Source organism: Macaca nemestrina, chromosome 5 (assembly GCF_043159975.1).
Source record: "Macaca nemestrina isolate mMacNem1 chromosome 5, mMacNem.hap1, whole genome shotgun sequence".
NCBI lineage: Eukaryota > Metazoa > Chordata > Mammalia > Primates > Cercopithecidae > Macaca > Macaca nemestrina.
Genome location: NC_092129.1, coordinates 175,584,220 through 175,607,774, shown reverse-complemented (window position 1 = coordinate 175,607,774; position 23,555 = coordinate 175,584,220). Strand labels below are relative to the sequence as shown.

At 37.9% G+C, this 23,555-nt stretch overlaps 1 long non-coding RNA gene across 13 annotated transcripts in view; it reads left to right on the top strand.

The window, feature by feature from the left end:
• Positions 1-23,555, top strand: part of LOC105487408 (uncharacterized) — a 357,156-nt gene that overhangs the window by 136,285 nt on the left and 197,316 nt on the right. The window contains exons 6-7 of one of the 13 annotated variants that reach the window (XR_011624052.1): positions 10,046-10,306; positions 12,334-12,907. The exons of the other annotated variants lie outside the window; for them this stretch is intronic. This is a non-coding gene — a long non-coding RNA (uncharacterized lncRNA). Of the gene's footprint in view, positions 1-10,045; positions 10,307-12,333; positions 12,908-23,555 lie in introns of those variants that run through there. 13 annotated transcript variants of the gene reach the window in all.

Here is a 23,555-nt window from a genome sequence, read left to right as displayed (position 1 = left end):
TTATGTGTACTTTGGATAATTCTTTCCTGTGGTCATTTCTTCTTCTAATATCTTGCCAAATAAAGCTAGTAACATCTAATGCATGCTCACATAATTCTATTTTACAATATCTTTTGCTACAGCCACAGGCTGGGGAGGTTAGTGGCCTGCCTCCAAAGATATCATGGGCATCATTGTTACTGAACATCTTGCCTCTGCTTAACTTGGGGTTTCGTTTTTCCAGCCTCTGATATTAGTTTCCTAGTTATGTTCTGCCAGTGCCACCAATTTTAGGGTTTTTGTTTTTATTAGTGTACATTCTTGATACTAATTTCTATTTTAGTTAAGATAACACCAATTAAAGCATCAAATAAACCTCAAAATTTAAGTGGCTTAACATGTTAAAATGTTTGTTTCTTGCTCATGTAAAACTCAGTAGAGGGGCTGGGGTTCTATTCCGTGCATTCATTTAGCAACCTAAATTAGCAAGCTGTTGTATTCAATAGACAGTTTTTAAGGGACCAACATCCAGCCAGCAGATAGAATGCCTAGCTCCTTTCTGACCCTCCTCTCCACCTATGCTGACATCTTAGGTGTCCTCTGGCTTTCAATATCATCTCTTTGCTGACAAATCCCAAATCTTCTTTTATTGAACTCCACCTAGCCCCTGCATTTGTGTATGTAATTGCCTATACAACAGCTCCACTTGGATGTCAATCAGGCATCATTAACTTAATATATTTGAAACCAAATGTTAATTTTTTCCCCCCAAAATTGCCACCCCTTAACATGATCAATCTTAATATTTGGAACTGTGATTTACCAGTTATTCAGAGAACAAACTTGAAAGTATTTTTTGAATCTTTTTTTTTTAGTATCATATAGTACATAGAATAAATAAATCCTATCAATGATCCCTTCAAAAACATCTAGAATCCAGATATTTCTCATTGCTCCACAGCCATCAGATTTTACTTCTTGTAGTGTGTCGTGATCTGACAGGTCCTCTTGTTTTCACTCCTGCCCTCTTAGAATGCATTTACCACACATGAGCCAGAGTAATATTCTACAAATAGACTACATTGTCCTTCAATGTATAAAACTCTTCAAAAACCAAAGGTTTTCCCTAATCATTTATTTAAAGTACTTCATAGCATTTGTCATTATCTGACATTTCGGCCATTATGTTATACTTTTTTTTTGTTTGTTTAATTTTCTGTCTTCTCAACTAAGAATGAATATCTATGTCATAGACTTCTCTTTATTCATGGCTGTCTTTATAACACCCAGGATGGTGCTTGCCACATGGGAGATGTCCTAGTTGTTTTGAATGAATAAATAAATGAATGAGTTACCTTTTATATCTTTTTTTTTTTTTGGTTTTTTAGTCTTTTTGTATCTGTTTGTATGACCTTTTTATATTAACCATATATAATCATTTTCTCATTAGTATAAATGAATTTCTAAATTTGCCCTTTAGTTTACGTGGCTAGCTATCCAGCTAGCTAGCTAGTAATATAATAATAAGTAACTTCTTCTTCACAGTATTTCCCATTATTCTTCACCTTAGAAATCGCTCCTCTCTCATGAGCCTGGCTATTTTCTCATACATTTACCTAATGTCTTCTAATTCTTAGTCTAATTTTAGAGGAGCATGGTGACCAGTCTTTGTCCAGATCTATTCTAGGACTCACAGTAAATTCTCTAGATCACATAACTTACCTTCAGCAATACTGCTTGCCTGAAGGTTTCTAAAAAGGCTTGCACTGTGAATGCTTTTTACTGAAAGTAGGCAGGACAGATCTCTTTCTCCCAGAGATCTCTGAAGAGGTACCAGGGGTGCTGCCTAGTGGCCTAATTCCTTCCTTCTTTGCCCGACTTCTTAACTGAAGGGAAGGAGACTCTTTGCAGAGCTGACAGTATACTTTTCTCTCATTCAGCAGCTGCCAGACATAGTAGGAAACACATGATGTCTAAGTCATGTTCCTGGATTTTATGGAGTAAGTTGAACGCTGTATTTTTACGGAAAGTCTAGAAAAAAATTTTCCTTTTTTGGAATTCCACCAGATTTCATTGATATTGTAAAGCCAGTGGTCCTGGTAGGGGTGTGTGTGTGCATGTGCATGTGTGTGTGTATGTGTGTGTGTGAGTGAGGCTTTGCTTGTAGTTTTACAGATTGAATGATTTTGGAGAAACTATTTATCTCAGTCATCAAATATTTATATAGTTATTGCAAAAATTTTCCAGCACATGACAATAAAGTGTCTTGTCTTTTGTCTTATGCTTGACTTACATGAAGTCACCACATGGGCTAGCTGTGGGGTTCTGTGGGGAAGGAGGGGAGAAAGAAAGTGGGAGTGACAGGCAGGTGGAGATTGAGGAGGGCAAGACAGATTTGCCTTTCTGGGGGGTTGAGGTTCTGGGGATATGCAAGAGGATGGAGAAATCAGACTTAAGGCATCTTGTAGAATTGTGGTAGAAAGGAGAGGAGGTCAAGCCTTGATTAAATTGAAACAGCAGGAACCAAAGCTTTTTTTGTAAGATTTTACTCTACCTAACTTTCATAGTATTTCAAGTCTTTTTCTAAAGTGTGACAGAAAAAAATCACATTTTCTAAAATGTGATAGATGACTTTTTTCACACTCCAGTATATTTTAAAAACACTTCTTTAATTTTTACTTTAAGAGAAATATTGTAAGACTCTTGCACCATAAAATTTAGAATCCAGAGACTTATCAGTTTGAATAAGCCACAGGTTACTGAGTGATGTCTTGGGGAAATATGTAAGCCAGTCGCAGAGCCTTGATGTAGGGGCTAAATCTTGGAGAAAACTAAAGGTGGACAGGCACAAACAGACTCAACATTACTTTTCACACTAAATTGCTTTCTTTTGGAAGAAAAAGAAAGGCCATAATAAATACCCATTTCCAGGATTGTATCCAGTAACAGCAAGGACAAATTCCTGTAAGATTTGAGAGAAGTCCTATTGTTTTTCATTTTTTTATGAATTGTTATCACACTTCCTTTCTTACCTTTTGAATATATTGACTCCAAAATGCTCCTATGATTCTTAAATTCCAAGCTGCTTTGTCTAAAATGTCGTTTTCTTTCTTGAATAAGAACAATTCTAGGAATTTAGAATGTGATATTTCATCTTTGTCTAGAGACTACAAGGTTCAAATAAATTCAACTTTCCCTTTTTCCTTTCTCATATATTTAGATATTTTAACAATATTAATTTAGAAATGTCTAAATTTCTCTAATGTAATTTATTTACATTCACTTTAGAGATTGATAGTAACACAGTAAAAATTTATTCTCACATTCACTGTACTATGTTATTGATTATTCAAGTAATTTCTGAGCTAATGAGCTATGTCAGTCATTGACCTGGTGCAGGCTCTATAAAGATAATATAATATTCGTCTGTCTTTGAGGACCTTATAGTCTTCCTGGCGAGACAGATTATCATGCATAAAACTTTCAATGATACCAGCTTTCTTTCTTTCTTTTTTTTTTTTTTTGAGATAAAATCTCACTCTTTCACCCAGGGTGGAGTGCAGTGGCGTGATCTTGGCTCACTGCAACCTCCACCTCCTGGGTTCAAGCGATTCTCGTGCCTCAGCCTCCTGAGTAGCTGGGATTACAGGCGTGCGCCACCACGCCCAGGTAATTTTTGTAGTTTTGATAGAGACGGAGTTTCACCATGTTGGCCAGGCTGGTCTTAAACTCCTGACTTCAGGTGATCCGCTCACCTCGGCCTCCCAAAGTGCTGAGATTGCAGGTGTGAACCACTGTGCCTGGCTGATGCTAGCTTTTATAGAGTTACAAAGAAAATGGGATTGAGCACAAAGATAGGCTAACTACATGAGGAGTTCCTGAAAGTCTCCTCAGAAGATATGACGCTGGAAGTGAGTCTTGGAAGATGAGTAGGCGGCTTCAGTTGATGAAGGTGAGAAAGAACATCCTGAGAGAGAGCATGCTTCTTATTATGGCAAGTCTTTATTTACATATTTTTTAAATTTAAAAAATGTTTAGGTTTTATTTTAGGTTCAAGGGTACGTGTGCAGGTTTGTTATATAGGTAAATTGTGTGTTGTGGGGGTTTGGTGTACAGATTATTTTGTCACCCAGGTAATAAGCATAGTACCCAAGAGGTAGCTTTTTGGTCCTCCTTGTCCTTCCTCCCTCTACCCTCAAGTAGGCCCAGTGTCTGTTGTTCCCTTCTTTGTGTCCATGTGTATTCAGTGTTTAGCTACCACTTATAAGTTAGAACATGTGGTATTTGACTTACTGTTCCTGTGTTAGTTTGCTTAGAATAATGACCTCCATCTCCGTTCATGTTGCTGCAAAGAACTTGATCTCATTCTTTCTCACGGCTGTGTAGTTTTCCATGGTGTACATGTCCCACATTTGCTTGATCTAGCCTATCATTGATGGGCATCTAGATTGATTCCATATCTTTCTTTTTTTTTTTTTTTTGAGATGAAATCTTGCTCTGTCATCAGGCTGGAGTGCAGTGGCGTGATCTTGGCTCACTGCAACCTCTGTCTCCTGTGTTCAAGCAATTCCCCTTCCTCAGCCTCCTGAGTAGCTGGGGCTACAGGCACACACCACCACACCTGGCTAATTTTTGTATTTTTAGTAGCGACGGGGTTTCACCATGTTGACCAGGATGGTCTCTATATACTGACCTCATGATACGCCCCCCTCAGCCTCCCAAAGTTCTGGGATTACAGGCCTGAGCCATTGCACCTGGCCGATTCCATATCTTTTATAGCAAATCTTGATGTGCTTAAAAATGATGAGGACTTTAGTATAACTGGAATGAATTTAGAGGCATATTGGTGGTTTAATGGAAGTGGAGAGGAGTTTAGATAGAATTACCAATGGGATATTAGGCCAGAAATAGATTGGAAGGGCCTTGAGAGCTAAAATAAGAAATTTGGGTCTAAATCTGGAAGGAATAGGAACCAAAAGGAATTTTAAAGCAAGTGATTGACATGATCAGATTCAATAATTTGGGAAATAGCTAATGTCTGCCAATACCCTCTGACTTGGTCAGGGAGTTATGGGACAGGAAGCTATTCTAAAAAACCCAGGCAAAATATTATAAAGTACCAAAATATGGCACAAAGGATGGGACAGAGGATTAGATTTAAGATATTTTGGCTACATATCCCAGAAAGAAATAGAATGTTTAGAATTTAAAACATTTTAGGAGGGAGCATAAAGTGAGATAATATGTGAATTTCATACCGAGATTAAAAATGTACAACTGAACTTTAGATCTTACCAAGGGAACATATTTTAAATAGCCTTGAATTTTGGTCTGCTAAGTTATGTTTAAATGTTAGTAGTGTTCAAGCAAGAAGAGTCTTTTCCTTCCAAAAAGAGTGCTAATGTCCACTTTCACACCTCCTTAAATATCTACAGCATGAAACAACCTACGCAGACATATCTGGATTTCCTGCAGCTATCAGTGCCTTTTGTGTTGTAAGACAAAAGCAATCCAATAAAGACATGTCTGTTCCCAAAGTGCTCACCAAAGTCACGGCTCAGAGAGTGCACGTTACAGTTATGTCTTTTCTGGGTTTTATATTTTAAAGAATATGATAAAAAAAAAAAAGGAAAAAACAAGCTTCCTGGTAAACTATATTTATAGCCTCATAGACTGTAAAGGTTTCAAAGTTTAAAGACACTTAGAGCAAATGTCTTCCTTTTTCAGCGTTAGCCTTTTTCTCCAGCACCAAAAGTGTGCAAGGCAAAAGCCTGCGAAAGAGAGGAAGTAGTGTAGGATAGTGTGGGAGGTGTTCTAAGTCTGGGGCTCACGATCCTCTAAAATACATGGGTTTTCAAGCCTACAGACAAGCTACAGAAGGCCTTCCAGCACCCTGAAAGTGTGGAAATAACCGTGGCAGATGCATGGATGGCCATTTTTTGGGGGGAGAAATACTTCATAGTTTTCATTAGAATCTACAGCCTTAAACCTTTGACTATATAATTGGACACATACAACAAATGGCTATCATGTAGATGAGTATATTATCAGAACAAAAATAATGATTCAGATAAGTTCTTGCCACTTCAGAAGACACAATTAATTTATCTCAGTGGATATGAGAGTGATCTACTTAGTTACGGATATTTGTAAAATTTGTTTAAATGGCTACACAACTTTGGACATGCTTACCTCTCCAAGTCTTCTTTTTCCCCCATTACTATCTCCTAGGTTTGCTGTGAGGTAATTTATGTAGACCAGTTTGCACAATCCTTGGAAAACGTCTTAATTATATATTTATGACAAATTTGGGTATGACATTTGTTATACATCTGTATGCAGGGCAGTTATAAATATAAAACTTAAGCTTAATGAATTGTTAAAAATTAGTCATATTTCCTATTTCATATTCCTCTTGGAAGCTGAAGAAACAAGATCAAGTAATAAGGATGTTTATATTTTCTAAGTACTATTTTTAAGAAGTTAAATGTTAGTTTCTGGTGTCATGAATGAAGAATTGGAGCAAATGACAAATTCCAGTATATGGCTTGCTTTGGAGTGCATATTGTGATAAAGTCGCTAACCTTTGGGTGGATGTACAGCCAAGAAGAGTTAGGCCCCATTTCCAATGAGCAAGCCCCATTCCTGATGGCAAGAGTTATAAGAACATGCAATAAAAAGATTGAACTCTGGTCAAAGGCCACAGCTGCTACCATTCACATGCTGCTTGCTGGGTATGGAGCCAGCCCTGGAGCTCTAACCTGATTCTTCAGCTTTGGCAACACAAGCATTTGGAATGTGGGGCAAGGTGGGGCCCAGCGTCATCCAGTCATAGTCTCAGAGGTCTTGGTTACTCCTGTGACCTCCTTCACCAGCTCACCAGTCTGAGGAAGAAGCCCAGGCTGCCACAAGGCCTTGTCTTACAGGCAAATAATTAATTAAGATGGAAACATATATGTCTACTGACCTCCAGTGATCAGGCCTCTGGTTCAAGAGCTGAGTTTTGAGGACTTACTTAAATTAGGAAGACTGTGACAGTTGTCCTTCCTTTCCCCCAATCTCCCTCATCCCTCCATTATTCCTCTGGGTAGTGTAGAGGTCACCTGTGGAACATTTAGTGGCCCTTGTATTTGATTTTCTGGTACTTATATATGTCTGTCTTCTCAGACAAGCTTTTCCTCTGACAGAAAAGATTTTAAAGACATTTTAGTAAAACAGAACAAAACAACCCAGGCATGAGACAAACTGATTATTAGTTGGAGATTTGGTTGGAAGATATTAGCTAGCCCTGAAGCAAAAACACACTTTTCTCCATGCTTTTCTATAACAGTATTCATAAAGTTACAAGTAAGTTGGACAGCTTATGGTTGAGCAGTGACTAAGAAGAGAAATTGGGCTGCAACAGAGAGCACAGGCGTTGCTGCCAGCAAGACAGAGCTTGAGAGCAAGCTACCGATTCTTAGCGATATAATGGTGGGCAATTTGCTTCACCTCTTGGAAATGTCCTCTTCTGGGAAATGGGGGTGATAATGCCTCAGCGGGTAATTTTAAGAATTGAAAGTAAAATATGCAAAGTGCCTGGCACCAGTGACTACCGAGTAAATTAAAAATATTTTATTTTATTAGTGTTCATTTCTTGCTCTGCCTTAAAAAAACTGCACACCAAATACTTTATGCTTACTCATGCAATGCGTTTTTGTAAATAATCTGTTGCATATAGCATTAGGTGCTTGGAAACAAAGAGGAGTAATGCAGATCTTTTATATTCAAAGAAGTACTAGCCTAGCTGTGTTTGGGGTGCTTGTGTACATGTCCAAAGAGTGAAGCATAATACTTCCTTGTCTTTTTGAAAATTTTATCTAAACAAAATGAAATCAGTGAATTAATGTTTTTGGAGTGCATATGTGACATAGACGTTCATAGATGACTTTTACGTAGGATTAGAGGATACAGAATTCTAAGCGGCTGAATCCTGAATGCTGAAATACAACACTAGGGACTTATGGAAACTAATCACGTAAACATAGCTCCTTTATTGTTCCAATAATAGTTTAAAATTTGTCATGGTGGATTTTATCTGAAGTCAGTCTGACTTGAATATAGTTCCAGGCCTTCCTCTTAATTTTTTTTTTTCTCCAAAACACCTGATGGCTGAGTCCATCAAGTTCCCACAATAGATTTACACATTTTAAAAACAGATTTTGCTTTGTATCTCTGTTTTGTCTTTTTTCCTCCCCAATATCCAGGAAACTTTGTAACACCTACTTTGCAAAATAAGCAAGTAATCATCTATTTTGGGGACTGAAAATAGAGGAGGTGAGAAATGAGATAACTGGTTTCAACTCATGTTATTTGGGCATAGAAACTATTTGTTCAGTGATTTTTGCCACAGCCATAGAACAACTTTTGCATTGCTTTGGTTTCTCCATATGCTTTGGAGAGACGGGAAAGAGAATATTGCACTAAAAATCTTGTTTCAATTTAAGGTAATTATGCATATATTTAGGTTGAGTAGGGAAGAGGCATTACTGAAATAAAAATGTTTTTAATACAACTTGCAAGACATAAATTAACACATTGAGAAGAAAATGAATCAATAATTTTATTTTAGAATTGAGGGGAATTTTAGAGATCATCTTGTTTAACCGCCATGTTTACAGATGAACGAACTGTTATGTGTTTTGCCCATAGTAGGTCACACAAACGAAAGTGTCCTGACTTCTAGAATAGGCCTTTGTTCCTCTCTCACTATAAATACATGACTATCTTGCAGAGTGGCCTAGTAGGTATTGTCATGTTGCTGTTCCTGGTTGGGAGGACTGGGTGCATGTACAAATAAAGTTTACATAATACCTGATACAGAAATCTTGGTGCCCTAAAGTAACTATTTAATGATGATGCCTTTGCTCTATTCAGACCAGTGAAATGAGCACACATTTCTGGCTCCATTTAATAAATTGCCTCCTTGAGGGCACTAAATCCTGCTCTTCTGGAAAAGCTCATTCACCTCACATGGGTAAACAGTTTGCTTCTCCATGAATTCTGCTGTTTACTCACAACATTAGAAAGCCTGTTTTGTGTTATTGCTGTTATCACAAATCTGGAGACATCACTGCAGATTGGAATGAGGTGGTGGGAGACCGTTGCTTAAGTGGGTATTTTTCAGCACAGCTTAATAGAAAAGATTGACCAAACATGTTAGAATTACCATCAAATAAGTTTTCGGGGGAACTAGCCCCCAATATTTCAACGTAGGTTCTTTTCTATTTTCCCTAAGTGTCGGCTGGTCTGAGAAATAAAGAGAAAGAGTACAAAAGAGAGAAATTTTACAACTGGGTCTCCGGGGGTGACATCACATGTCAGCAGGTTCCGTGATGCCCACCTGAGCTGCAAAACCAGCAAGTTTTTATTAGGGATTTCAAAAGGGGAGGGGAGTACGAATAGGGAGTGGGTCACAGAGATCACATGCTTCAAATGGGATATATGATTAGTAATGGAAAGCTTTTCAAATCTAGTTAATTTTACCTTTCAGAGTCACTGTGAATGGGTGAAAAGTATAATGGCTCATCTGTAGATCATAAGTTAACATTTCTGAATTTTAAAAAATTTGATGAGTTAGAAAAATTTGCATTGGTATCATCTACATTCACTTTCTACCTTTACTTTGTTACCGTCCTTCACACATTGAACTGTAATTCCCCCAGAGGCAAAGTTTCAAGGTCAATTATGTGAAAGTAGTTTTAAAAGTAACCAGTCCAGACATGGATTTGTGAAAAATAAAAATGGAGTTGAAGCAGTCAGAATTTTGTAGTATTCTTCACTCTTTTCTTTATTTTTCAAATAAAACTTTCTAAATATTGTAGCTCAAGATAGACTAATGATTCCAGTTTTTAAATATATTTAAAGCTCAAGTTGTTGGATATTTTAAAATTTTGACTCCTCCCTTCCTCCTTTTTTCCTTCCTTCCTTCCTTCCTTCCTTCCTTCCTTCCTTCCTTCCTTCCTTCCTTCCTTCCTTCCTTCCCTCTCTCTTTCATTCATTCTTTCTCTCTTTCTTCACAATATAGGTTAAAAAGAAAAAGTAACAGATGATCATTTATACTCCTCTTGCTTCACTCTGAAGAATTCTTTCTTCTCCTCATCCATGCCTTAGCCAAAAGCTACAAATGAAAGAAAATTTCAACCCCATGTAAATTTTTTGGAACACGGTACCATATTGGTGGACCTGATACAGTTTCGAAGCATTAGGTCCTTGTTAAGAACAATTCATTAATATTTTTCTATTGGATCAGACTTACAGATAAGGTCTGCTTCTAATGATGTCATCAGTAAGTGTTTCATGGTTTCATGTGGGAAATAATGGGAAAATACATTGTGTTGTTGATTATGTATATTCAGGGAGGTTTAGGTGAATTTAATAGTGAATTATGAGTGAAGCTGCCATTAACTGTTTAAAAATATGTATGTATTCATGCAATTCTTTAATCCTTAAGGAGCATAACAGGACTGAATTATCCTTCTGTCCTAGTCTGTTTGGGCTGTTATAACAAAATACCATAGACTGAGTAGCTTATAAACAACAGGAGTCTGGGAAGTCCAAGATCAAGGGCAGCATATTTGGTGTTTGGTGAGGGCCTAGCTCACAGATGACACCTTCTACTTGTGTCCACACATGGTAGAAGAAACAAGCTAGCTGTCCTTTTTTTTTTTTTTTTCAGTAAAGGCACTAATTTCATTCTAAAGACAGATCCCTTATTGCCTAGTCACCTCCCAAAGGCCCCACCTCCTAATACCATCACTTTGGGATTAGGATTTCAACATAGGAATTTTGGAAGGACATACATATTCAGACTATATCGCACCTTCTTTTTACATTTTTTATTATTTTAGAGACAGGGTCTCGTTTTGTCACCCAGGCTGTTGTGCAGTGGCACAGACATAGTTCACGGAAGTCTGAAACTCCTGGGCTCAATAAATCCTCCTGCCTCATTCTTCTGAGTAGATGGAGCTACAGGCACATGCCCCCATGCCTGGCTAATTTTTTATAAAACATTTCTGCAGGGACAGGGTCTTGCTATGTTGCCCAGGCTGGTTTTGGATTCCTGATTTCAAGTGATCCTCCTGTCTTAACCTCCCAAAGCATTGGTATTACAGTTGTGAGCCACTGCACCCAGCTCATAGCACATCCTAATATTACTCTTCAGAATTGTAGAATGTTACTTATGTCTGGCCTTGTTCTTGCCTTTTCAGATAGAAAAATAACCCCAGTGCGTTGCAGTCTCACTATTACATGAGTAAATTATTTGGTGTTTCCCTGGCCTCCCCCAGCTTCAGCATGGCCCCTAGTATAAGTGCATCCCAAAAGAGTCAGGTTGTCCTCCAGGCCCAGAGAAGCCAGGAATCTGTATAACGAGTGTATACTGTTTTGAATTTTATTCCCGTAACATTTATCATTTCCTTCCTCCCTTCCTCCTTCCTTCCTTCCCTTCCTTCCTTCCCTTCCTTCCTTCCTTCCTTCCTTCCTTCCTTCCTTCCTCCCTCCCTCTCTCCTTTCTTCCTGTCTTGCTTCCTTTTTTTTTGTATTTTTAATGGTAGTTGCAGTACATTGGGATAGAGAAATCAGAAGAAAAGCATTACATAGAAATTAGGTATACAAACTAAAGCAACAGGAATTAAAAAACAAATAGGAATTCAATTACTACATATTTCTATTTCAAAACTGATAAAAGCTTTAGTTTTAAAAATGAAAAAAAGAGAGAGGCCAGAAAGTACATAATGGGTACAAAATAAGTGAAATTTAAATTCCTTTATTTGCATTACATTTCCTTTAAACTTTTGAAAATGACTTTTTACCCTCTCCTTAAGATATCCAGCCTTGTTTCTTCTGACCAGCTCTATTGGAGTTTTCCTGAAATGACACTTTCCTTGGCAGCTATCCCTTGAGCCTTTTCATCCCAATTTTAAAATCTCCATGTCAAGTTCTGAGAACTTCTAGCTTCTAGTTTCTTTCTTCATCAATGAAAAATTTAATCAGACATTGTTATAGCTGTTTGGATGTTTATTTATCTAAAACTTTCTAAAGTTTCAGAGAAGAATTCCCTCTCCTCCCCTCCCCGTCCCACCCCTTCCCTCCCCTCCCCTCCCCTTCCCTCCCCTCCCCTCCCCTTCTTTCTTTTATTCTTAGCAAAGTGCCTAAATGTTTCCATCAAGAAACGATGTATGCACTGAATACTAATTGCAAATGCTGGGTCCTTCACTTTCAGAATTGCTAGATAGTATATTAAAAATTGGTTCATAAAATGCTTGTGCATAATATAACTTTAGGAACAATTCTGTCCATTTCTATCACTTATAGATGAAGAACTGCAACCTAGAGAAGATGGAAATGACTTGTCCATTTTGTGTTTGGCCTCTCCATGGGGGTTTTGCAGGGGAGCCCTGCCCTTGCAAACTGCCAGGTATATTCTGGACACACCAGTCATGAATCTAGACTGGGAGGGAAGAATGATCACCAATTTTTGCCATCTTGAGGGGTAAGAGTGCCATGATTTGGAGTCTCATTGAGAGATTAATATGGGAAGCTGACTACCCAGAAGAAGTTCTAGGATCACATACACACAAACATTTATATATATACACACACATATGTATAGACATGTAAAAATATATACCTGTTCTGATTTGTTAAAATTCTTTGATTCTTACTGTTGAGATTAGAGATAGAAATATTAAAATGAAAGTAAACCAAATTAAAATTTCCAAATTCCCTGGTAAAATTTGACTTGTAACATGATGAAAGGGGATATTCAGATAAGATTTTAGAATACCTTCTCTAGAACTAAAAAACAAAGCAAAACAAAATAAAACAGTACCTCTCAAAAACTCCTTTGAAGCAGGTGTTCTTGTCAAATACTAAAGCTATGACCAAGTATTTCAGTGTATGAGGATTCAGAAATATATATATATGAATATATATTTAAATGTTTCTTTATATGATTTGTTTGTCTCATAGCTTAGTTGCAAGTGTGTTTTTCTACCACTTTATTCGGTAAATATGTCCCACGGAAACAAAATCTGTCCACTTAGTTCATGAGTTTTTTGAAACAGTTGGTGTCTAAGTAACTTCATCTTTGGCAGAAATAGCTTCCTGTTTTAAAAGAAAATAACTTAAAAGGTCGTATAAGGAAGGCTCATAAGGCTTCTTGGAAATCAAACAGTTCTTACAAAACATTTTGATGTGTTTAGTACAGAGGAATTAGGAACATATGGGTTACATTTTCCTTAAAATGCACATGGTTTTTAAAAATTAAGGGGTAATGTTCTTGGCAAAATAGGTTTTGCCAAACCCAAACTGTTTAAAGAATTGTTCAAGATGTTCAGTCAGGCCAAAAGGCCCCAGGCTTCCACAGTCCTAATAATAGAATCAATCAGGAAAACCAGAATGAAGTCACTGAACTCATTTTAAGAGTCTCTTGAAATAACCAACCAAAATAAATCTCAATGTCGTAACAATCACAAGCAATTAGAATATAATAACTTTTATGCTCATGTCGAATAAAACCCCAAACTAGTAGTTAAAATCGTTCTAGGAATTCTGGAAAGTTGGCAGTGTATTTTGTTTGACTAAAATAATTGATTACATCTATAAAAATGGCGAAGAGACTAGAAGGGATTTCACAGATAAAGTGTCTACCAGAAATAATTCAAGAATTTCACCGTGGTTTCTCAAGGAATGGAGGTTGATGTGCTTGTTTAAAACCCACACATTCTTTGGTAAAAAGATGTATATGGAGATGATAACCACAAACATTTCATTACCCTGGTACTAAGCACCACTTCTCTTATCTGGAAAAGAGTCTATTAAGTCACTTAGTGATGGATCCAGAGATGGTGAGATGAAATAGACAGTGACATCAGACCACAGGCTGTATATGTATATGGCATGAAACAATTGGGTAATTGTTTCAAAAAGGAATCCAATCTCTGTATGGTAGTATTTGCTTCCCAACGCTAATCTTTTTTTTTTTTTTTTTTTTTTTGGAGACAAAGTTTTGCTCTTGTTGCCCAGGCTGGAGTGCAATGGAACAATCTTGGCTCACCGCAACCTCCACCTCCCAGATTCAAGCGATTCTCCTGTCTCAGCCTCTCGAGTAGCTGGGATTACAGGCATGCGCCACCATGCCTGGCTAATTTTGTATTTTTGGTAGAGACAGGGTTTCTCCATGTTGGTCTGGCTGGTCTCAAACTCCTGACTTCAGTTATCTACCCACCTCAGCCTCTTGAAGTGCTGGGATTACAGGCTTGAGCCACCGCACCTGGCCACACTATTCTATTTTGAAATGACATCACGGTCTCACACATAGTAGGGTTGGTAAAATTATCTTGATTGGATTTGATTTGTTCTCATGAAAATATCTTCACATTCTTTTTCAAGATCTTCATTTTCTACTCATGACTTGCCTCTTGGCATTATGAGTAAGCCACTAGAGTTCCCTCTGTTGGTTGACTCCTTGGTGTTTTAACAAAAATTGATGCAGGGCGTTAAATACTTTTAAAAAAAATCTTTTGTTCTTTTCTGACTCAGACTTTATATAATCACCTCCAGCTAAAGACAGAAACACTATGTCTACCAGTTGAGCCAATTGAGCCAATAACAAAAGGGTTCTGGAATTCTTCCAGTTTCCTTTTCTCCCTTCCAGAGATTCCTGGCATTCTCTCCTGCTGAGCAGAATATGAATTACTAGACAATTTGGGAACAAGGTGGTTCTGATCAGCAGACATTTACATGGCTGTAGCATTTGTGGAGAGTCAAAGCACTCAAGGAAGTAGCAGCAGTGTTGCCCCTTCCTGTCCCACCAGCTCTCTAACAAACTATTTGTTTTGCAAGGGGATGGGAGTAATGCATTTTAAGGATTTGGGAGGTTGTCTGGGTTGTATGTTAGGTGTTCTCGTTGTGATAATTATTGGATGTATGCAGAGTTGGAGGTTGTTAGACTTACTTGCATCTAGATCTAAGCCCATAGAGGATTGTGTGTGTGATGCTTAAGTGTATGTGTAAGTGTGTATATGTGTGTGTGTGTGTGTATGAAGTTGGCTTTATCAGAATTACTGGGTGTTGGTATGGAAGAAAGAGAGGCTCTCAAAGGGCACTAAAAAGGATACTGAAGCTAGGAATGAATGACTAAAAGTGATTCAAGATGAGTGATACAGTTTCACTGTCCAAAAATATCTAAAGGGAATTAGCTTTTACGTATCAAGGAAGAAATAGTTTAATTAGAACATTTCCAGAAGTCCCTCTCACAATCTTTTCACTCACGTTCCTACATAAACCCAGGCTGGTTGATTCCTTTCAGTTTGTACCTGTGTTCCTGATTTCCAACTTGGTCCATGTAGTTCCCACCACTTTCCCCTCTGCTTTCGCCTCTGCTCATGGCAGTCCTACTCTTCTTTCAAGGAACTGTTTGATCTCTATCTCCTATATGACAGTGGCTTTAAACATTTTGGTCATGACCAACAATAAGAAATGCATTTTATATCAAGTCCCAGTGAGTACAAAATGCATGCACACAGACATCTGAAACAAAAACTTCATTAAATTATACGTCCATGCACTATATTTGATACTTCTATCCTAAAAAGCCTGGTCGTAACTTCCTAAAATAACTTCATGACCACCAATGGGTCTTTATCCACTGTTTGAAAAATACTTCTCTGTGAAGCTTTCCATGACGATTCCAGCACGCTGATCTTTCATTTGTCTAAACTCATAGAACTTTTGTTGTTCTGACAACTTGTTGGGTACATATCAATATATGACATTAATATGTCTCCCTGTCCCCAATTAGGTTATCAGTCACTTGACAGAGGAGATTGTATGTTATATATTACTTTGTATTCTTCACAGTGTCTAATATAAAGGACACGAGTCCTTTCTAAGAAAAGCGTGCTGGGATTCTCTCTATAACTCAACAAAATGTCTTCTATCACATTTCCCATCTAAACTCTGAAATATAATCTAATTTTATTATTTCTGAATTTGGGACCAGAGCAGAATCTGATCCTCCTCAAGTCCCCTGCTGTAATAGATGTTTCTTCCTAGAGTCCTTAGTATTTTTCTGAGGGCCTTTAAAAAAATTTAGAGCCAGAAATGAAAAGGTGAGGAGCATACAACGTACACATGATGGCCTAAATTCTTCTTTTTTCTTTTTTTTTTTTTTTGAGACAGAGTCTCACTCTGTCACTCATGCTGGAGTGCAGTGGCACAATCTTGGCTCACAGCAACCTCTGCCTCCCGGGTTCAAGCAATTCTCCTGTCTCAGACTCCCAAGTAGCTGAGACTACAGGTGCACGCCACCATGGCCAGCTAATTTTTGTATTTTTAGTAGAGATGGGGTTTCGCCACGTTGGCCAGGCTGGTCTCGAACTCCTGACCTTAGGTGATCCACTCTCCTAGGCCTTCCAAATTATTGGTGTTACAAGTGTGAACCATGACACCCGGCCAATAGCCTAAATTCTTGAGTAGGAGTGGAGATAAGGGTAGGTTAGGCTAGTGGACTATTATGAGAAAGAAAAAGATGAGTATTTCCAATATGTTTTTCCTCCATTACATTTAGAAAAGGTAAATAAGAAGTTTATTCAAGCTGTGTCTGCCTATACAAACTGTGAAGCCAGAATAAATGGAACCTCCAAGGGTACTGAAAGAAACCGAAGGGATCATTAGCTTGAAAGAGAAGTTTGCCCCAGAAGGATCACCAGGACCCAAGTAGCAGAGAAGAGTGGTTGAAAGACTTGAAAGACAGGTTAAGTGTCGTCAATGAAGCTGTGGTTATTAGGAAAATCAGGGTTAAGTTGTGACCCTGAGCTCATTGGCCTCTTACAAAGAGAGAAAGGTACTTCTTCTATAACCGGTATATTTATGAAGATTTTATTAAATACAAAAGAAGAAATCCTTGTGGTGAACAGTTTTACATATAAGAATACTGAGACTATGACTGAGACCTGTGTCTGGCAACTCATGACCACATTCTACCTAGTCCTGGTGAGGAAGGTTTGGTTATTCATTAAAAATAATAGCTGTGTTATTATTAATTGTTAATTAATCAGTAAAATCTAGCAAATGCTTGGGTCAATAGTTTATACATACATTATTTTTAGACCATAGATTAATTGGTCTCAGAATAATGTATGTATAAACTATTGACCCAAGCATTTGCTAGATTTTACTGATTAATTAAATTGCATAGATTTGTTCATTCATTGGAAAATGGTGTTTGAGCAAGATAGAATTTGGGTATCTGAAAGGAAACCAGGACAGGTGATACCTTAGAGCCCACATGAAGCCAATCTTCTTCTTGGCATTCTTTTGGCTTTTGTAGATGAATTTCTTCTTTCTCAAGCCTCATGGTAGGATTTTAGTATTGATACCTGGACCTACGTTTGACCGCTTGGTCATGATGTTGGAGGCTAAGCAGAGAATACCCTAGATCGATGCCAAAGTAGGAAATGCTCCTGATCGGGTGCTTTCTGGTATCCAATCCAAAGGTATGAACCAACTTAGAATCCAGGTTAGGCACTTACCATCTCCCTGATTTGAGCCTCTTTTTCTCATTTAGTAGAGAAGGGGTAATTCTCTTTGACCTATTTTATAGGGTTGTTGGGTTGAGATCATTTCTAAACTAGGAAGAGCTATATAAATATAAGATATTGTAGCACTTTAATATAATTAATTAGTACCCTTTCATAAGCAATGCTGGTGAGCTCAAGTTATTTGAAACAAGGTGAAAGCTTCCCTTTAAGATCATTTTTGCATTTTATGAGTTCTTATAGAATCAACCTTACTATGATCCTAAACTTATGTTCTCAGAAACATTCAAAGTATTATAGCATGTAGCAGACTACATAAGTCATATCTGTGACATTAATACTTGTTATGTGTACTATCTGGTGTGCTACTTTCCCTACTCGATCTTCTAAATAATATTAAATTACATTTTGATATGATGTCCCAGAGCAATGTCTTTTTTATTGTTGTTCATTTTTTGAGACAGGGTCTTGCTCTGTCACCCAGGCTGGAGTGCAGTGGTACAACTTTGGCTCACGGCAGCCTCCATCTTGAGCCATCCTCTCACCTCAGCCTCCTGAGTAGCTGCGACTACAGGTCCACACCGTCATACCCGGCTAATTTTTTTAGTTTTTAACATCTCATTTTGTTGCCCAGGCTGGTCTCATACTCCTGGGGTCAAGGGATCCTCCTGCCTTGGCCTCCCGAAGTGCTGGAATTACTGGTGTGAGCCACTGCATCTGGCCAGAACAGTGACTTTTAAATGTACTTCTCCAAAGGGTGATGAGGAGGGGGCAAGAAAAACAACAATGTCTTGAATGCTGAAAAATTTCAATGTCCAGATACTTGAGAGGATGTGGAAGAACTATAGCACTATGCATTACTAGAATTAAAATAATTATTTACATTAGATATATTAGAATACCATTATAAACCAGCTTGCTAAAATTATGAACTTAGATATACATGACTTCTGTCCTTTTTTCAAACATAATTTTATTTTAAAACCCTAAAAATGTTATGACCAAAATACTCGTATTTCCTGACATCAGCATTCTAACAGCTCTCAAATCCTCCTAGTTGGGTGAAACAGTCAAGTCTTGGTGGCCTTGGTTGCCGCCTTGACAGATCCCATTTAACCAGGCCAATCTTTTCATGCTTCTGTTTGGGCCAGCCAATCTGCTAATAAGGAAGAAGAGGAATTGAAAATATTTTTCAGTTTCTGTTCGTGTATATTTTTAAGTATTATCTGAGATTCTCAAGAACTCAAACACCATCCCAGGATGTGAGCCCTAAGTAGGCTATGAATGATGGCAGTGTTTAGATTGAGAAAACGTTAAGTTCAGAATTTGTAGTCCTGGTTGCTTAAATCTTCGTTTGCTGCTTCTAGTTAAATGGATGAGATTAGCTCAAGGGACAAAGTTGAGGATTCCTGCCATTTTCTAGTTTAAGCCTCTGTTCTTTGATATGAGTTAAAAGTCTTTTAGCTGCAAGGAAATAAAACCCAACTTATGGTGGTAGAAGCAAAAACAAGTAAAAGCAGGGTGGGAAGGTAGTGGGGGGACTCATTGCCAAGGGTTACTCTGAATTCAGGCATTACTAGATCCAAAGACGTGGGTAATAGTAAAAGTATCAGTAGTGATCTCTCAGTTGCACTGGCTTCTGTGTGGTTTCATCTTTTCAGGCAGGCTCTCCTTATAAACTAGCAACATGGCTTTTCTTAATTCGTGTACTCCAAGCTAAGTAATTCCTAGCAGAAACAAAAAACTTTCTTGACAGGCCAGTGATAGTTCCGGGATTCAATCTGTGTGGGGTGTGTGTGTGTGTATTTTTCATTATACTTTAAGTTCTGGGATACATGTGCAGAACGTGCAGATTTGTTACATAGATATACACGTGTCATGGTGGTTTGCTGCACCCATCAACCTGTCATCTACATTAGGCATTTCTCCTAATGCTATCCCTCCCCTAGCCCCGCACCCCAAACAGGCCCTGGTGTGTGATCTTCCTCTCCCTGTGTCCATGTGTTTTCATTGTTCAACTCCCACTTACGAGTGAGAACATGTGGTGTTGGGTTTTCTGTTCCTGGGTTGGTTTGCTGAGAATGATGGTTTCCAGCTTCATCCATGTCCCTGCAAAGGACATGATCTAATCCTTTTTTATGGCTATGTAGTATTCCATGGTGTATCTGTGCCACATTTTCTTTATCCAGTCTATCATTGATGGGCATTTGGGTTGGTTCCAGGTGTTTGCTATTGTGAATAGTGCTGCAGTAAACATACGTGTTCATGTGTCTTTATAGTAGAATGATTTATAATCCTATGGGTATATACCCAGTAATGGGATTGCTGGGTCAAGTGGTATTTCTGGTTCTAGATCCTTGAGGAATCGCCACACTGTATTCCACAATGGTTGAACTAATTTACCTTCCCACAAACAGTGTAAAAGCGTTCCTATTTCTCCACGTCATCTCCAGAATCTGTTGTTTCCTAACTTTTTAATTCTAACTGGTGTGAGATGGTACCTCATTGTGGTTTAGATTTGCCTTTCTCTAATGACCAGTGATGATGAGCTTTTTTTTCCGTATGTTTCTTGGCCGCATAAATGTCTTCTTTTGAGAAATGTCTATTCATGTCCTTTGCCCACTTTTTGATTGTTTTATTCTTGTAAATTTGTTTAAGTTCTTTGTAGATTCTGGATATTAGCTCTTTGTCAGATGGATAGATTGTAGAAATTTTCTATAGGTTGCCTGTTCACTCTGATGATAGTTTATTTTGCTGTGCAGAACCTCCTTAGTTTAATTAGATCCCATTTGTCAATTTTGGCTTTTGTTGTCATTGCTTTTGGTATTTTAGTCATGAAGTCTTTGCCCATGCCTATGTCCTGAATGGTATTGCCTAGGTTTTCTTCTAGGATTTTTATGGTTTTAGGTCTTATGTTTAAGTGTTTAATCCATCTTGAGTTAATTTTTGTATAAAGTGTAAGGAAGGGGTCCAGTTTCAGTTTTCTGCATATGGTTATCCAGTTTTCCCGACACCATTAAAAAGGGATTGATCCCTTTCCCCATTGCTTATTTTTGTCAGGTTTGTCAAAGATCAGATGGTTGTAGATCTGTGACATTATTTTTGAAGCTTCTGTTCTATTCCATTGATTTCTATATCTGTTTTGGTACCAGTAACATGCTGTTTTGGTTAATTTATCCTTGTAGTGTAGTTTGAAGGAAGGTATCATCCTGCCTCCTGCTTTGTTCATTTTGCTTAGGATTGTCTTGGGTATATGGGCTCTTTATTTTGGTTCCATATAAAATTTAAAGTAGTTTTTTCTAATTCTGTGAAGAAAGTCAATAGTAGCTAGATAAGGATAGCATTGAATCTACAAATTACTTTGGGCAGTATGGCTGTTTTCATGATATTGATTCTTCCTATCCATGAGCATGGAATGTTTTTCCATTTATTTGTGTCCTCTCCTATTTCCTTGAGCAGTGGTTTGTAGTTCCCCTTGAAGAGGTCCTTCACATTCCTTGTAAGTTGTAAAGACCAAACCTACATTTGATTGGTGTACCTGAAACTGACGGGGAGAATGGAACCAAGTTGGAAAACACTCTTTGTGATATTGTTCAGGAGAACTTCCCCAACCTAGCAAGAGAGGCCAACATTCAAATTCAGGAAATACAAAGAACACCACAAAGATACTCCTTGAGAAGAGTAACCCCAAGACACATAATTGTCAGATTCACCAAGGTTGAAATGAAGGAAAAAATGTTAAGGGCAGCCAGAGAGAAAGGGTGGGTTACCCACAAAGGGAAGCCCATCAGACTAAAGTGGATCTCTCTGCAGAAACCTTACAAGCCAGAAGAGAGTGGGGGCCCATATTCAACGTTCTTAGAGAAAAGAATTTTCAACCCAGAATTTCATATCCAGCCAAACCAAGCTTCATAAGTGAAGGAAAGATAACATCCTTTATAGAGAAGCAAATGCTGAGAGATTTTGTGACCACCGGGTATACCTTACAAGAGCTCCTGAAGGAAGTACTAAATATGGAAAGGAAAAACCGCTACCAGCCACTGCAAAAACATACCAAATTCTAAAGAGCATCAACACTCTGAAGAAACTGCATCAACTAATGGGCAAAATAACCAGCTAGCATCATAATGACAGGGTCAAATTCACATATAACAATATTAACCTTAAATATGTATGGGCTAAATGCCCCAATTAAAAGACACGGACCAGCAAATTGGATAAAGAGTTAAGACCCATCGATGTGCTGTATTCAGGAGACCCATCTCACATGTAAAGACACACATAGGCTCAAAATAAAGAGATGGAGGAATACTTACCAAGCAAATGGAAAAGAAAGAAAGAAAAAAAAAGAAGCAGGGGTTGCAATCCTACTCTGATAAAACAGACTTTAAACCAACAGAGATCAAAAAAGACAAAGAAGGGCATTACATAATGATAAAGGGATCAATGTAACAAGAAGAGCTAACTACCTAAATATATATGCACCCAATACAGGAGCACCCAGATTCATAAATCAAGTTCTTAAAGACCTACAAAGAGACTTAGACTCCCACACAATAATAGTGGGATATCTTAACACCCCACTGTCAATATTAGACAGATCAACAAGACAGAAAATTAACAAGGATATTCAGGACTTGAACTCAGCTCTGCACCAAGTGGACCTAATAGACATCTACAGAACTCTCCACCCCAAATCAACAGAATATACATTCTTTTCAGCACCACATAGCACTTATTCTAAAATCAACCACATAATTGGAAGTAAAACACTCCTCAGCAAATGCAAAAGAATGGAAATCATAACAAACATTCTCTCTGACCACCTTGCAATCAAATTAGAACTCAGGATCAAGATACTCACTCAAAACTGCACAACTAAATGCAAACTGAACAGCCTGCTCCTGAATCACTACTGGGTAAATAATGAAATTGAGGCAGAAATAAATAAGTTCTTTGAAATCAATGAGAACAAAGATACAATGTACCAGAATATCTGGGACACAGCTAAGTCAGTGTTTAGAGGGAAATTTATAGCACTAAATGCCCACAGGAGAAAGCGAGAAAGATCTAAAATCGACATCCTAGCATTACAATTAAAAGAACTAGAGAAGCAAGAGCAAATAAATTCAAAAGCTGGCAGAAGACAAGAAATAACTAAGATCAGAGCAGAACTAAGGAGATAGAGACATGAAAAACCCTTCAAAAAATCAATGAATCCAGGAGCTGTTTTTTTGAAAACATCAAGAAAATAGATAGACCACTAGCCAGTTTAATAAAGAAGACAAAAGAATCAAATGGACACAATACAAAACCAAAAAAAGGGATATCCCCACTGATCCGACAGAAATACAGACTACCATCAGAGAATACTATAAACACCTCTATGCAAATAAACTAGAAAATCTAGAAGAAATGAATAAATTCCTGGACTCATATACCCTCCCAAGTCTAAACTAGGAAGAAGTCGAATCCCTGAATAGACCAATAAGAAGTTCTGAAATTGAGCCAGTAATTAATAGCCTAGTAACCAAAAAAAACCCAGGACCAGACAAATTCACAGCTGAATTCTACCAGAGGTACAAAGAGGAGCTGGTACCATTCCTTCTGAAACTATTCGAAACAATAGAAAAAGAAGGACTCTTCCTTAACTCATTTTATGATGCCGGCATCATCCTGATACCAAAACCTGGCAGAGACACAACAACAAAAAAAGAAAATTTCAGGCCAATATTCCATCTATGCGAAAATCCTCAATAAAATACTGGCAAACCAAATCCAGCAGCACACCAGGATTCAATCTTACTGCTAAGACTTTATTCAGTGCCTGTCACCAAAGCAGTCCCTGTTGAGAGGGAATGGGATTTCTTGGCTGGGTGTGGCTCATGATTCCATATAGTTGGTGAGAGATAAGGGTGAGGATGGTAGTGGTGGTTGGGGAAGGGGTTTAGATGCCCAGAACCACATGAACTGAGAGGGGCTAAGTCAAAGTAC